The sequence below is a fragment of the Pteropus alecto genome, unplaced genomic scaffold (genome assembly GCF_000325575.1).
Source record: "Pteropus alecto unplaced genomic scaffold, ASM32557v1 scaffold139, whole genome shotgun sequence".
Lineage (NCBI taxonomy): Eukaryota > Metazoa > Chordata > Mammalia > Chiroptera > Pteropodidae > Pteropus > Pteropus alecto.
This window is the reverse complement of record NW_006443567.1, coordinates 5,055,822-5,072,102: the sequence shown is the minus strand read 5'-3', so window position 1 is coordinate 5,072,102 and position 16,281 is coordinate 5,055,822. Positions and strand designations below refer to the sequence as shown.

Below are 16,281 nucleotides of genomic sequence, written 5' to 3'. Positions count from 1 at the left end.
ATTTTTTTTTTTAACAAAAATAAAATCATAGTATCCATGGTATTTTGTAATGTTCACTTTTCTGGTAACGACTCCATCTTTCCATATCAATATATTTTTATCTCATCTATTACCCAGTTTATAGTCAGATTTCCCCAGCTAGCCCCCAAATATCCAAATCCAAATTGTATCTATTTGTTATGTATTTTTGGTTCTTTTAACCAAGCACAGTGCCACCCCACCTTTTCATAACACTGATTTATAAAAAGGACCAGTCGTTTTTCCTGTGGAATATCCCTTCTTCTGGATTTGTCTGTTTGCTGCCTTATAATGATATTTAGCTTAGTTTAAATGGTTAAACTTGAACCCTTTGGGAAGTAATTTGAAATACGTATCCAAGTCTACAAAAACGGCCACCCTCCCATGATTATAATGATTCCATTTCTTAGAATAACATGCAAGAACACAGGCAGATGAGAAGTTTTCTCTGATTATCTTATCTACCTGGAGGGCACCAATATCATTAGTTTCTTATCTATCCTTCTAGGGATTTTATGAATGTGCAAACAAGTATGTATTTGCATTCTTTTTCTTCTTTTATTTATTTATTTTTTTACAGAAATGGTAGCATACTGTTCTAAACTTCATGAACCTTTATTCATTTAACAATATAGCTTGGAGATTGTTTTACATCATTGCATAAAGCACATATTCATTCTTTTTTAATGGTTGCATAGCATTCCCATGGATGTGCTCTAATTAATTTACACAGTACCTTATTTATATATTTAGCTTGTTTCCATTCACTTGATCTTACCAAACATTGCTGCATGTGGGAATATATCTGTAGAATAAATTCCTAGGAATGGAATTGCTGCGTCCAAAAATATATGCACTTAACAATTTTGATACTGCCAAATTGCTCTCAAAAGAGGTTGTATTAATTTATACTTTCACCAACAGTGTGTGAGTGCCTGTTTCTCCACAGCTTGACAACAATGTGTTATCAGACTTTGAGATCTTTGACAATCTCATAGTTTAAAACTTGTATGTTGTGGTTTTAATTTGCATTTCTTTTATTAGAAATCTTTTATTGAGAATCTTTTCATATAATTAAAAGCCACTTAAATTTTCTTTTTTTGTGTGAACTAGCTGTATATCCTTTGCTCATTTTTCTATAAAGTTGAACTTTTAAAAAATTGATTTGTGGAAATTCGTAAATCAGGAAACTAGTACCTTGTCTATGACATCTTTTTTCAAGTTTGTTAATTGTCTTTTAGTTTTGCTTGTTGAAGTTTTTTCCATTTAGAAAAATCGGCTTTTATTCTAATTTATCAATTTTTTTTTATAGCTCTTGAGTTTTGTTTCCTATTTTGAAAGGTCTTTCCCATGCTTTCTTCCATTACTTTTATGTTTTAAATTTTAACATTTAAATACAATAAATATTTTCTGGTGTAATAATATATAAGATAAAGAGCCAACTTAACTAGTTTTACCCCAGATTGCTGACCAGTTGTCTTAACACCATGTATTGAATAATCTATCTTTTCTCCGCTTCATTTGAGAAATCAAATTTCATTTAAAAAAATAAGTTCCAAATATGTATTTTAAAATATAGTTCAAATTTTATGTACTTTGTCAATATTGGGAATGAAGATAAGAACTATTATCCTTAATTATCTGCTGTCTTTTTAGAAACTTTTGCCTATTCACCTTGACAAAACTATAATTGTTATATGTTACTATTGAAAAAATTCTGATTAGATTTCATTGAATGCAGATACAATTCTCTTGTTTTACAAAGTTATAGTAAGTTTTTTTTTTATTTTTTGGTACCAAACTTGATAATTTTTGCATCCTCTTTAAAAACTCTAATCATGGCCCCGCACCTACGTGTGGTGATTGAGAATCAGAAAGAATATCTCAGCTGCAGAAGTCCCCCTTGAGGAGTGAGGGCTGTCAGCCCCACACCCCAGCTTGGAACACCAGTGCCTGGAAGAGGAGTCCCCATAACAGTTGGCCGTGAAAATCAGCCTGGATTTTGCCCATCTGGGTGAGACAGAAGGCTGCTAGAAACCCATATGTCCACTTAAAGGGCCTCCACATAGACTGTCTACATTTGAGGCACTCACCTTGTGCTCAGGCGGAGGGATGGTAGCTTGGGAGGTGCCAGAAACATACAGGGAGAGACCGACTCGTGTGGCTTCAAGGCATGGGCTGGAGAGACAGCCGCCGTTGTCCCTGTGTTGAGCCCTCCTTCTGTGTAGCTAGTGGGCAGATGCCATCTTTCCTGTGTTGAGCTCTCCTTCCACATGGCCCAATCTGAATCTTCATTGACCTGGTGAAATCCACTTGCTCCACCCTGGTGTCTTCCTGGGACCCTTTCCCACTCAACTAGTGGACCACTTGAGGCTCTTGCAGTGTCTCAGCCTTACTGGCAGCTGGCAGGCAGTGGCAGGCCTCAGAGTTCCCTTTTGCTGAGCAAGCCCAGGCCTTGTACAGGTGGCAGTTGGCTTCAGTTCACAGCGTGGCCTCTCCCACATGCCTCTAGGCCCAGCATAGGCAGTGGCCAAACACAGGTCACTTTGTAGTTCCTACCAGGTAGCCCCAGCTGGTTAAAGTCAACGGCTGACCTTAGTCTACATGGGACCCCGCCTCAAGGGGCCCCAGAAGCAACACACCCAGAGGCCAGCTTTAGACACACAGAACACCATATTATTAGCTCCACAACTGGCACAATTGAAAGGCAATCTCAGCAGGCACTAAAGCTCACTGGGGCAAATTCTGCTATGTGGGGTCAGCCCCCACACAGCAACTCATGGCCAATCTTCACAGTCAACGTCAATCACTGATATGTCAGCAACAGTCAAGGCTTAACTACAGCAGGAGGTCACACACAACCCACACAAGGGGCAGTCCTGGAGTACCTTACTTAGGTGATCAGGGAGACTGTGCCACTGGGCCCTATAGGATACCTGCTACATAAGGCTACCCTATCAAGACTGGAAGATATAGCATATCTACCTAACAGATAGAAACAAACACAGAGAGGCAGCCAAAATGAAGAGACAAAGAAAACTTGTTCCAAATGAAAGAACAAAAGAAAACTCCAGAGATGAACTAAACAAAATAGAGGCAAGCATCTACCAGATAGAATTCAGAATACTGGTTATAAGGATGCTTAAGGAACTTAGTGAGAACTTCAACAAAGAAATAGTAAACATAAAAAAAGACATAGAAATCATAAAAAAGAACCAGTCAGAAAGGAAGAATACAATAACTGAAATGAAGAATACACTAGAAGGAATCAACAGACCAGATGCAGAGTTCAAAACATTGGTTATAAGCATGCTTAGTGATCTCAGTGACAACTGTCACAGAGAGATAGAAAATGTGAAAATAGAGATAGAAAACATAAAAAAAGAACCAGTCAGAAATGAAGAATGCAGTAAGTGAAATGAAGAATGCATTGGGGGAATCAACAGAAGAGTAGATGAAGCAGAGGATCGAATTGGTGATTTGGAATATAAGGTAGCAGAAAACACCTAATCAGAACAGCAAAAAGAAAAAAGAATCCAAAAATGATGAGTACAGTTTAAGGGGTCTCTGGGACAACTTAAAGCGTACCAACATTTACATCATAGGGATACCAGAAACATAAGAGAGAGAGCAAGGATTTGAAAACTTATTTGAAAAAATAATGATGGAAAACTTCCCTAACTTGGCAAAGGAAATAGACATACAAGCCCAGGAAGCATAGAGTTTCAAACAAGATGAACCCAAAGAGGCCCACACCAAGACACATCATAATTAAAATGCCAAAGGTTAAAGATGAAGACAGAATCTTTAAAACAGGAGAAGAAAAGCAGTTAGTTACCTACAAGGGAGCTCCTATAAGACTATCAGCTGGTTTCTCAACAGAAGCTTTGCAGACCAGAAGGGATTGGCACAAAATATTCAAAGTGATGAAAACCAAGGACCTATAATTAAGATTGCTCTACCCAGCAAGGTTATAATTTAAAATTGAAGAACAGATAACTTCCCAGACAAGAAAAAGCTAAACCAGTATTACAAGAAAAGTTAAAACAATTTCTTTAAGAAGAAGAAAAAAATCAAAAATATAAATAATGAAATGGCGATAACTACATATCTATCAACAACTACTTTAAGTATAAATAGATTAAATGCTCCAATCAAAGATAAGGTGGCTGAATGGATAAGAAAACAAGACCCTTAAACATGCTGCCTACAAGAGACTCACTTCAGATCGAAAGACACACACAGATTGAAAATAAAGGGATAGAAGAAGATATTAAATGAAAATGGAAATTAAAAAAAAAGCTAAGATAGCAATACTTATATCAGAAAAAATAGACTTTAAGACAAAAGCTATACTGGGAGATAAAGAAGTATCCAGTACTTCTGGGTATTTATTTGAAGAAACCCAAAACACTAATTCAAAAAGACATATGCATCCCTATGTGTATTGCAGCATTATTTACAATAGCTGAGATATCGAAATAAGCTTGCTGTCCCTCAATAGATGATTGGATAGAGAAGACAATGGAATATTACTCAACCATAGAAAGGAGTGAAATTTTCATTTGCAACACCATGCATGGACCTAGAGAGTCACCTAAGTGAAATAAGTCAGAGAAAGACAAATACCATATGATTTCACTTATATGTGGAATCTAAAAAACAAAATAAATGAACAAACAAAACAGAAACAAACTTATAGATACATAGAATATTTTGATGATTGCCTGGTGCAGGTGTGTTGGGACAATGGGTGAAAAAGGGGAGGAGATTAAGAAGTAAAAATTGGTAGTTACAAAATAGTCATGGGGATATAGAGCACACCATAGGGGATATAGTCAATAATATGGTAATAACTGTAGTGCCAGGTAGTACTAGACCAATCAGGGGACCACATTGTAAATTATATAAATGTTTAACAACTACGGTGTATACCTGAAACTAATATATTATATGTGAACTGTAATCAGAAAATAAACAAACAAACAAACAAACAAATAAACTAATGTGGTAAAGATGATAGCAGACATTCAATTTCTTTATAAGCAATGTATGGAATTTTGAAAAAGAATAAAGTTATTACCCAAGTTGTGCTGTTTACGTGTTTTAAAAAAATCTTTTCTGGAAAATTATTAAGAGCACAGCTGAGATCCAGGTAAGTAAGCAAAAATGTCCTGTGAAGAGTCAGAATAGATGTCATAATGTCCGTGTACTAACTCTCATGCTCTCAGACAATCTTTTAGATATAGTTTTAACAAATCTAGTTATTTATTTTACAAATTGAGGGCTTGCTTTCTAGCAGATTAGGGAAGAAAAAAGAAGGGAGATGAGGCATAACAATAGCTTATAGCCAAAAGAAAAGAAACATAAAATTTTTGTAAATGGGTTTATGTTCTTTGGTAAGAGTGAAGGGGTGTGCGTAGCAGAGGTGTGGATAGTCCTCTATCAGGATTTAGTTTTGGAAGAAATAGCTCTTCTCACATCATTTAATACTATGGATGTCACAGAATCAAAGCAGATGCAATGATTGATGTTCAAAATGACCTTGAGTCCTCAGGACGGTTAAATTGTGATCATCGTGTTCTGTTTAAGGTAGGAAAGAATGAAGCGTGTTTAAAAATGATTTAAATAGTACAAGAAAAGCACTTATGCAGGTAGCTTTAATTATCTCAAGTTCTAAACCTAAGTTCCATGGACTCCACAGGCTCAGTGAAGCTCTTAAAACTGAACAGAGAATTCAGTGGATATGTGTGTTTTTCTGGGGAGAGGGTTCATATTCTCAAAGGGTTCTATAATTAAAAAAGGTTAAGAACAGCTGGGGTATCTGGAAAATATATGTGTTCAGAGAACCTAATGATATCAGATAAATGAAATGTTATGAATTTATAGCTATACTGTGTTACAAATTTGTAACTCTACTAAGTTATATATTTACAACTATACAGTTATAAATTGATGGGAACAATAGACCCAATTACCTTTCAGTTACTTTATTATGTGCTTTGCAAGTACAACCTTATTTTACTTTGTATTATTAATGATTTTTTTCCTTTTTCTAGTCATCAGTAGCACTATTTGTAAATAGATTGGACTTGGTGCTCTGTCTTCCCTTATAATACGTAAGTTATAAGTATTATAATTATATCTGATATAATTGTGATTGTGTTAAAATATGCCCTTAGTTTTTAAAGATAGCGAATAAAAGCCCTGGATATATTAAGAAATGTATAGGTAATGTTGTAATAAAGGTAACAGGAAAAAAATAATTAGAATAGAGAACTTTTGATGTGAGTGAGAAAAATGCTTAAAAATTAGAAAGTTTCCATACTTGATTTTCTTTCTAAGAGAAGCAAATTATAAATTTACTACACTCTAAACTTAAATACCATTACTGAGTTAAAGCTTATTTCTAAAACATGGAATAGGTAGTTCATACTAAAGTTTTTAGTGGATGAAGGTGCTTTGTTTAATAGTGAGCAGTTATTACTTAATCAAGATTAAGTATGATCGGCCATTTGAGAATAACAACAAATGATGTCAACTTTTTAGAAAAAAATGATTGTAGTCCTTTTTGGTATTACTTTATTTCCACTAATTAAGCAGAAATAAAATCAAGTTTGATTTTTATTAAAATAGCAAGTGTAAATGTAGGGCTTTAGTATGAGTATTTAAGTTATTGCACAGGCCTACCATTTATTTTACCTTCTACTTAAGCCATTTTATATTCAAATTTCCTTAAATGTAGTTGTAATTATATTCACCTATTAATCATTTGATTTGAGACTATGAAGGAATGTGTTTGGGAGGGGGTTGTATTTTAAGTTCCCCTTTGATCAGAACTAATAATTACAGTTTCTAAATGTCTCGAGTTAGACTTAGTACAGGTTTAAACTGTTTGATTATTTTTTATGTAATTTGAAGCTTAACCCTGAAAATACTGTTAGTTTTTTAAAGATTGTGATTACCTACATTATAAAAGTCAAGAGCAGTACCATGAGCATTTTAAATAATTACTTCGTAATAATCAGAGGTTAAACAGTATGTCAGTCATAATTAGACACATTCTGGGTCACATTTTTAGAAGCATCTACCATTAACAGTGGAGAGGCTAGATGAATTACGAAGACTGATTTCTTTGCTGATTTTTAAAAATGTTACTCGAACCTCTCCTGTTTTAGCTTTGACTTCTGCGAAGACTGAAAAAGCCCTTCCGAGAATCTTGGACAAGTACTATTTGGAGAACGAATAACACTATCTCCTTATAAGGTTAGTCAGCTGATCTTATTATTAAATCTTATTTTAAAATGAATCTTCTCAAAACTGGCTACAAATGCTCCTTCACTTACAACGAGGTTATGTCCCGATAAACCCCTTGTCAGTTGAAAATATTCTAAGTTAAATATGAATTTACTACACCTAAACTACTGAGCATCATAGCTGAGCCCAGCCTTCCTTAAATGTGCCCAGAACACTTACATTAGCCTATAGTTGGGTAAAATCATATAAGAGAAAACCTATTTTATAATAAAGTGTTGAATATCTTATGTAATTTATAATGCATACTGCTTTTGCACCATCATAAATTCTAGAAATTATAAGTTGGGTACTGTCTGTAGTTATCGTAGCAGAGTCTTTGTTTTAAAAGGAGGTAGAGAGGCTGAGGCCATGCCACCCTGAACGAGCCTGATCCCGTCTGATCTCGGAAGCTAAGCAGGGTTGGGCCTGGTTAGTACTTGGATGAGAGACCACCTAGGAAGACCAGGTGCTGTAGGTGTAAAAAATAAAAAAAAATAAGGGATTGTATGCTGACAAGGTCCTTGCAATCTGTGAGGTCAACCAAGGGTCGCCTCGCCTAAATAAATAAATATTAAAAATAAAAAAAAAATTAAAAAAAATAAAAGGAGGTGGAGAAAAAGGAAAGGATAGAATGTGGTGTTGCCAGAAGAATGTGTTAATATATACTATTTAAGCTATCTGCAGAAGTTAAACCTTCCTCATAAAGGTTTTGCCTTTCAAGTTTTATTCTTGCTTTATAAAGAAAAAACAAGTTTAATTTATTTTTCTTGCATATTTTGGGTAGGGTGATATTAGCAGATATAATTGGACTCTCTGTCTATTGATATTGCTTTCAATTTCTTAGTAGATATGGGATTAGAGTTAAGGATACTTTAATAAGCAGTTATAATTATGAAGGCATTAACTTTTTCTTCTTTTCCCCCAACTTCATTGGAGTGTAATTGAAGTACAATAAACTGCACATATGGAAAGTATATATTTGATTAATTTTAACATATGTATACGCTTGTGAAACCATTAGGCATTAGCTTCTTTTAAAACTTTTTATTTTGAAAAATTATAGATTCACAGGAAACTACAAGAAATTAACAGAGAGGTCTTATGTATCCTTTACTCAGCTTTGCCCAATGGTAACATCTTGTACAAGTATAGTGCAATATCCAAACCAGGGAGTTGACATTGGTATAATGCACAGAGCTTATACAGATTTCACTAGTTTTACATGCAGTCTTTGGTGTGTGTGTATGTGTGTGAAATAGAGTGGGGAGGGAGAGAGAGACAGAGACAGATATTCTTTGCACTTTTATTACCTGTGCAGATTCATCTACCCACTGCCACAATCAATACACAACATAGTTCCATCACCTCATGCTGCCCATTTATAGCCACCCCACCCCTCCTCCACAATCCTTACCCCTGACAAACACTAGTCTCTTCTCTATTTCTATAATGTGATTTTGATAATGTTATACAAATTATGGAAATCATACAGTATTACCTTTTTGGGATTAGCTTTCTTCACTCAGCATAATTCTCTTGAGATCCATCCAGGTTGTTTTGTGTATCAATAGTTCATTCTTCTTTAATGCTGTGTAGTATCCCAAGGTATGGCTGTACCAGTCTGTTTAACTATTCACCCTATTGAAGAATATTTGGATTGCTTCCAGCTTTTGACTTATGAATAAAACTATGTACTATGAACATTTATGTGTAGGGTTTTTTTGGTGCAGATAGGTTTTCATTTTTCTGAGATAAACACTCAGGAGTATAACTGCTGGGTGATATGATAGTTTCATGTTTAGTTTTGTAAGTTGCCTGTTTTCCAGAAGAGCTACACCATTTTACATTCCCACCAGCAAAGTATGAGTGATCCAATTTCTCTGCATCCTTGCCAACATTTGGCAGTGTTATTTTTTTATTTCAGCCACTCTGATAAGTATGTCTCATCATGGTTTTTTTTCTCATTTTCCTAATAGCTAATGATGTTGTATATCTTCTCGTTTGCCATTTGTATATCTTTTGCAGTGAGATGTCTCCTCTTTTGCCCATTTTCTATTTGGATTTTTTGATCTTTTACTTTGATCAAAATTGATTTTTCAGAATTCCTTATATATTCTAGATATGATTTTTTTTTTTTTGTTGCAGTGGTAGTTTGTAAATAGTTTCTCCCAGTCTGTGGCTTGTGTTTTCATCCTCTTAACAGGGTCTTTCAGAAAGCAAATGTTTTAATTTTTATGAGGTCCAATAATTAAGTTTTACTTTTATGGATTATGCTTTTGGTATAAAGGCTAAGAAGACTTTGCATAGCCTTAGGTCCTGAAGATTTTCTTCCATTCTTTCTTTCAAAAGTTTTATAATTTTACTTTATAGATTTAAGTCTGCGATCAATTTTTAGTTTAGTTTTTTTTTTTTTTTTGATAAAGTATAGGGTTTGGGTTGAAATTTATTTATTTATTTTGCCTGTAGATGTCCTTTTGTTGAAGACTATCTTTCTCCATTGAACTGCTTTCGCACCTTTGTAAAAAAATCACTTGGGTATAGTTGTGTAGGTTTGTTTCTGGGTTCTCCATTGATCTGTTCCATTGGTCTGTGTATCAGGCATTAGCTTTTCCATGATTAAACTTGCACACAATACCCCTGTGGAGCACCATTGTCTTAACAGAAAAGTATACCTTTTCAGGAAATGCTGTCCCTTGGACTGGAGAAACATGACAGTGTTGTTCAACTCTGCTGTCAATAAGGGATTTTTTGGTTAATATTTGTAAGATATGAGCTGCTAAATATGACTCTCTTTTCATAGTTTATTCTTGCTCATTCTTTCTTTCTCCCCCCCCACCCCGTTTGTCAACTGGGATGATTTTAAACAAGGAATTTTTATTAGTGGAGAGTAAGACTACAGGTTGAGAGAAATAAATTGATTTTATCTAATTACTTTTGGGCCACTGGAATTATTATTATGTGCATAATTTGCTGTTTATTTAAATAAAATCTCTTTATAGAGAAGAAAATTTCAAATATTTTATATTTATAACTAAAGAGTGTTAAAATCATAATATCCCTAAATATCCATTCATATTTCATATTGTTTGATTTTACCTTGTCTGTCTTTTGGGGGGAAATTTTCTTAAATTCCTCTTAAATTCCAATGGTATATGACCATTGGAACAAATAAAACACATTTAAAAAACTAACATTGTGGAGGAAAACAATGAGATTGTTGATATATATAATTTTTTGTATTATTGTTACCCTACTAATATTTCTTTTTTAAAAATTTATTTATTTAAATTAGTTTCAAGTATGCAGTACATTGGTTAGACATCTATATAGTTCATAAAACAATCCCCTCAATCGCTGCCTCCCTCCCTTGGCCCTCCACTTAGTCATCATATTAATGCTAACTGCATTCCCTCTGCCATGCTCTCTATCCCCGTGACCAAGTATCAACTACTAATTTGTACTTCTTTAACCCTTCACCCCATTCTCCCAGCCCACCAACCCCCTCTGTCCTCTAGCAGTCACCAGATTGTTCTCTGTATTTGGGAGTCTGTTTTTGATTGGTTTGTTCTTTTTGTTCCTTAGATTCTGCATATAAATGAAATCATACAGTGTTTATCTTTCTCTGTCTGACTTAAATACCTTCTAGGTCTATCAAAACAGTATCTTTTCCCATCCCCTTCCTTTTCATATGTAGGGGTCTTGTTTTCTTCTCCTTTCAGCCACTCTATCTTTTGGTTGGAGCACTTAATTCTTTTCCATTTAATATTCAATAGTCTGTTGATGGGCATTTAGGTTGCTTCCATATCTTGGCTATTGTAAATTGTGCCCCCATGAATATTGGAGTGCATAGATCTTTACGAACTATTGTTTTGGTTTTCTTTGGATAAATACCTAGAAGTAAAATTGCTGCGTCAAAAGGTATATTCATTTTTAATTTTTTGAGAAATCTCCATACTGCTTTCCATAGTGGCTGTACCAATTTGCAATCCCACTAACAATGTATGAGGGTTCCCTTGTCTCCGCATCCTCACCAACACTTGTTTTTTTGATTTATTGATGATAGCCACTCTGACAGGTGTAATGTGATATCTCATTGTGGTTTAATTTGCATTTTTCTGGTATTTAGTGACCTTGAGCATCTTTTCATATGTCTATTGGCCATCTGTATGTCCTTTTTGGAAAACTGCCTATTCAGGTCCTCTGCCCATTTTTTAATTGGATTGTTTGTTTTTATGATGTTGAGTTGTATGACTTCTTTATAAATTTTGGATATTAACCTCTTATCAGATGTATCATTGGCAAATATCTTCTCACATTTAGTAGGTTGTCTTTTTATTTTGTTGATGATTTCTTTTGCTGTGCAAACACTTTTAAGTTTGATGTAGTCCCATTTGTTTATTTTTTTCTTTTTTGCCCTTTACCCAAGAAGATATATCAGAAAAAAAATGTTACTAAGGATTTCTGGGCTCGCTATTCTGTTCCATTGATCAATGTATCTGTTTTTATGCCAGTCCGTGCTGTTTTGATTACTGTAGCCTTGTAGTATAGATTGATATCAGGTAGTGTGATATCTCCAACTTTGTTCTACTTTCTCAAGATTGCCATCTGGGTTTTTTATGGCTCCATATAAATTTTTGGATTATTTGTGCTAGCTCTCTGCAAAAGGCCATTGTTATTTTGATAGGGATTGTATTGAATCTATAGGTTGCTTTGGGTAGTATGACCATTTTAACAATGTCGATTCCTCCTACCTATGAATATGGTATATGCTTCCATTTATTTGTATCTTTTTCAATTTCTTTTTTTCAATGACTTAGAATTTCCTGAAAACAGGTCTTTTACCTTCTTGGTTAATTTGATTCCCAGGTGTTTTATAGTTTTCAATGCAATTGTAAATGGTATTGTTTTCTTAATTTCTCTTTCTGAAAGTTCATCATTGGCGTATAAAAATGCTACTGACTTCTGAATATTTATTTTGTAACCTGCAACTTTACTGATTTCATTGATCAGTTCTAGCAGTTTTTTTTGGTGGAATCTTTATTGTTCTCTATATATAATATCATGTCATCGGCAAATAACTAGAATTTTACTTCTTCCTTTCCAATTTGGATGCTTTTTATTTCTCTTCCTTGTCTTATGGCTGTGGCTACCATTATTTATTGATTAATAACACTGGCACTTTGCCTTGATTATCCCCCATAGCTAGACCTTATAAACAAGAGGTTTCATATTAAAAGTATAAAATATTTTATTATCAATTTTTTGGTAACAGCTTTATCGAGAGATATTCTCATATAAAATAATTCACCCAATTCAGTGGTTTTAGCATATTCACAGACTTGTGTAACCATCACTACAATTTATTGTCACTTTTAATTTATTATTATTTCATTTTTATTATTATTAGTTTTAAGTGAAGGGTTCTATATTGGGATAAGTTTTAGGAAGCTACAGTACATTTTATATCCCACTTTATATATTATTGAAAAAGCCAAATTATTCTGTTTAGTGGTGAAAGCATTGTGTGTGTGTGTCTAGTGTAATCATTTTAGGTATGAATTGAAGTTGAGGAGATAGTGTTGAGGATGGTGGCATACTGAAATCTCTGAGGAAAAGTTTTATCTGTAAGATCAAGTGCTTATTTTGTGACATCTGCTTTATAAAATTCAGTCCAATCTCTTAATAGTTTAAATTATTTCTTAAGTTTTCTTTTAACAAGACAGAAACGTATAAAAGTTTGTGTAAAATCTTATGATGTAGCAAATGAAAACCAAAAGAAAAAGCTGGCTTTTTTGAAGAAAGGAATACAACTGAATTATCAACATCATTGGTAGGTTTGGCATCTGAAAGAAAATGACTTTCAGATGTAGTTTTAATAGATACTTGAAATTGTATACTATTTTTGTGACTTGCCTTTCATTAAAAAATTTGAACCTAAATATATATAAGATGGTGTTAGTATTACTTGATGTGAAATGTTTGTTAAATCTTTTCTTTTTCAAATATTTATATTTAGAATTATTGATAATATGCCAGTTATATGGTGTCATGATATAGAAGATGGAAAAAATTTCTGCACACCAGGATTTCCAATAGGATGTTTTATTATCAAAAGTGGCATATCAAAAAATGCTTACATTATCAGCATAAGTACTGAGAACTTATTATAAAAAGATAAGAATGTTGCTTCACTTCCAAATTGCTTTCTATTATGGTCACTTAGCAAACATTAATGGGAAACCTACCATCTTCTAGGTTTTGTGCTAGGCGTTGGGGATACAAAGACAAGTAGACGTGGTTCCTGTAGTCTAAAAGTTCACAATCCTAAGTGTGGAGATAGACACGTAAACAAATCGATGCAATAAAATGTTATATAATAGGAGACTAAGGGACAAGGAGATATAATAGAGGGATTGGAAAAGTATTTGTCAGATAAATAGGAGGATGAACATTTCTAGTAGGGAAATCAGTGGGATCAAGAGCTTAGAGATCTGAAACAGCATGCTATGATTGGGAGACTAAGTAGTTAAGCATATCTATGACATAAAGTTTGGAGTTTGGGACGTGCAGCTAGAAATGAAGCTAAAAATGCGGAGTAGGCAGATGCCAGATCATAGAGGGAAGTCTTGTATGTAATCGTAAGAAAAATAGTATTGAATGCCTATTATGTGCCAGGAGCAATGTTATATGACTCTATATTCAGTGAATAATTTAATCCTTAGAACAGCCCTCTTGCTAGAATGTACTCTGCCATTTTACAGATGATGAAAGTCAATCTCAGAGAGGGCAATGATGTGACTAGAGGCATACAGTTAGTGAATGGCAGAGGTAAAACTCCAACTCAGATCTTTTTAGGTTGGGAGTTCCAATCACACTGTGTTTGAAATCTGTCTTGTGGTTCTCAAATTGTCTTCTACTGGGCCCTAGGGTAATAGAAATGTCTTGGGGCTGCCATGAAGTCTAGGGAAAAGGCAGAATGGGCATGGAAGAGCTCAACCAGGGTAGCACTGCTTTTAATCTGTTTTATATGTGGAGACCCAAGGTGGATCGATGATGGAAATGAATGGGAATGGAGAAGGAGGAACATAGAATGACTGTCAGATTTCTGGCTTGGTTGTCTATGTGGTAGAACTCTTCCCCGCCGCTCCCCCGCCCCCAGTATGAATACGTCTTTATTTTCCTAGGGAAAAGAGGGGAAGGGACAGGGTCATCATGTGTGTTACAAAATGATAGCAAATGGAAGTAAAAATCGATCATCAAATAAACTCCTTAGTGATGGGGGTCACCAAAGCCCAAGGGGGCTCAGTCTCTTGCAGTTGAGAAATGAGGGGAAGGGATCAGGGAAAGAACAGATAGGTACATGCTTTCCTATCCTCCTCCCTCGCTCCCTATAAATTCAAAATTTCACTCAAATCTTTGGTTTCTAGCAATAAACATGGAGTTACATTCATCCGTCTCCTATTAAACAATCTTGTGGCTACTTTGACATAAATTTCTTGTACCTGCATAAAAGTTCCTAAGTGACTTGGGTATACATTCACCTTCCCTTCTGTGGTCTCCCCATCCCACTTTCAAAATGGAAGGCCCCCTCGTTGCTTCTCTCTACCCTAGGATTAGAGATTAAAGTAGTCTCAATTTAACTAAATATGCAATCTAAGTGTTTGGCATGAATCACATATCAAGGAATGGTCTTGACATGGGAGTTTGGGAACAAGGGATGGAGTATTCCTAGCTCCTTCAGATTTTTTGCACAAATCATTTAGGAGTTGGGGAGACATCCCACAAATTAAACGTGTATGTATGGGTGTGTGGGCTTCGGTGCGGGGTGGATAAAAGATAGGGTAGGAGTCAAGTTGTTAGGACAGACGATCTGGTCCAAAATAGTAATTAGGGGAAGGAGAAACAAAAGAAAGGATGGTTCAAGACCTTCACTTCAAGATGGATCCCCCAAGCTTATGTTTCAGAACATTTTTGCTTGGTGCAGAACCTTCTGTCAGAGATGCTTTGGCTATTTTTCTCAATACAAAAAGAAGTTTATAAACAATAAAACCCCAAAAGAACATTGAGAAAAACTAACAGATTATATTTATGCAAATTAGGCCACCTAGCAATCACCAAATCAGCTACTCTTGAAGTCCCACAAAGCCTAGACAAATACAATAACTAGAGGGGGGCAGCAACTAGGGGAGACAAGCACCCAGGATCAGACATACATCACCTAATGCGTTCTATTGCATTTGCCCCGTTTCAACATAGAGAAGTAGGTTTTCGGTGATCTCATAGCATGTAAACAAAACCCCCTTTTCTCCTTTAGCTACCATGACACTAACCACTGCTGCAGCAGGGCAGGACACTGGCTCTGGGCACCACAAAAAAGCTATCACTTATGGTCTCTCTGGAAGCCAAAGAGGAAAAGCCCAGAATTTTTAAAGGTTAAGGAATTTAGTCCTTGCTTCATATATCCATCTTTGAGCAGCTGAATATGGGTACAGAGTTATTGTTCTTAAAACCTGTTTTTACCAACTCATATTTTCTTTTTATAAACACACATACATACACCTTGTTGTGCACAATGGGCCTAGCCCAATCCAGTGAAGGATGGATCTCGTATGTAAAGCGAGTTCCAAACTCTGAGATTAGAGATCTGGAACAGTAATCCTTTATTACACATATATAGACAACCCTCACCTAATCTTGGCTTCCCCTCTGCACCTTTCACCTGGCCCAGCCTCTCCTAACTTCTGTACCACCCATTCCTGTTCAGACCAATTTCCAATCTGCCTGTAGATCAAGTCATGGGGCCACCCAGTTAAAACCTAGTGTTCCATGAAACATTGAAAGTGGAGGGGTTTCAAGGGGATGCTATAGCAGAAAAGCCAGCTCTAATTGGCAAAAATGAAGTAGTTCAATAGGCTATGCGCTCCAGATAGTTCTCCCTGGTGATAAAACAACAACAAAAAAAGTATT

General features: G+C 35.1%; 2 pseudogenes; both read left to right on the top strand.

Annotated features, from left to right (window-relative positions):
• Positions 1-5,066: 5,066 nt before the first annotated feature.
• LOC102889953 overlaps positions 5,067-16,281 on the top strand; it is a 117,230-nt pseudogene continuing 106,015 nt past the window's right edge.
• LOC112472891 lies at positions 7,674-7,792 on the top strand (annotated as a pseudogene).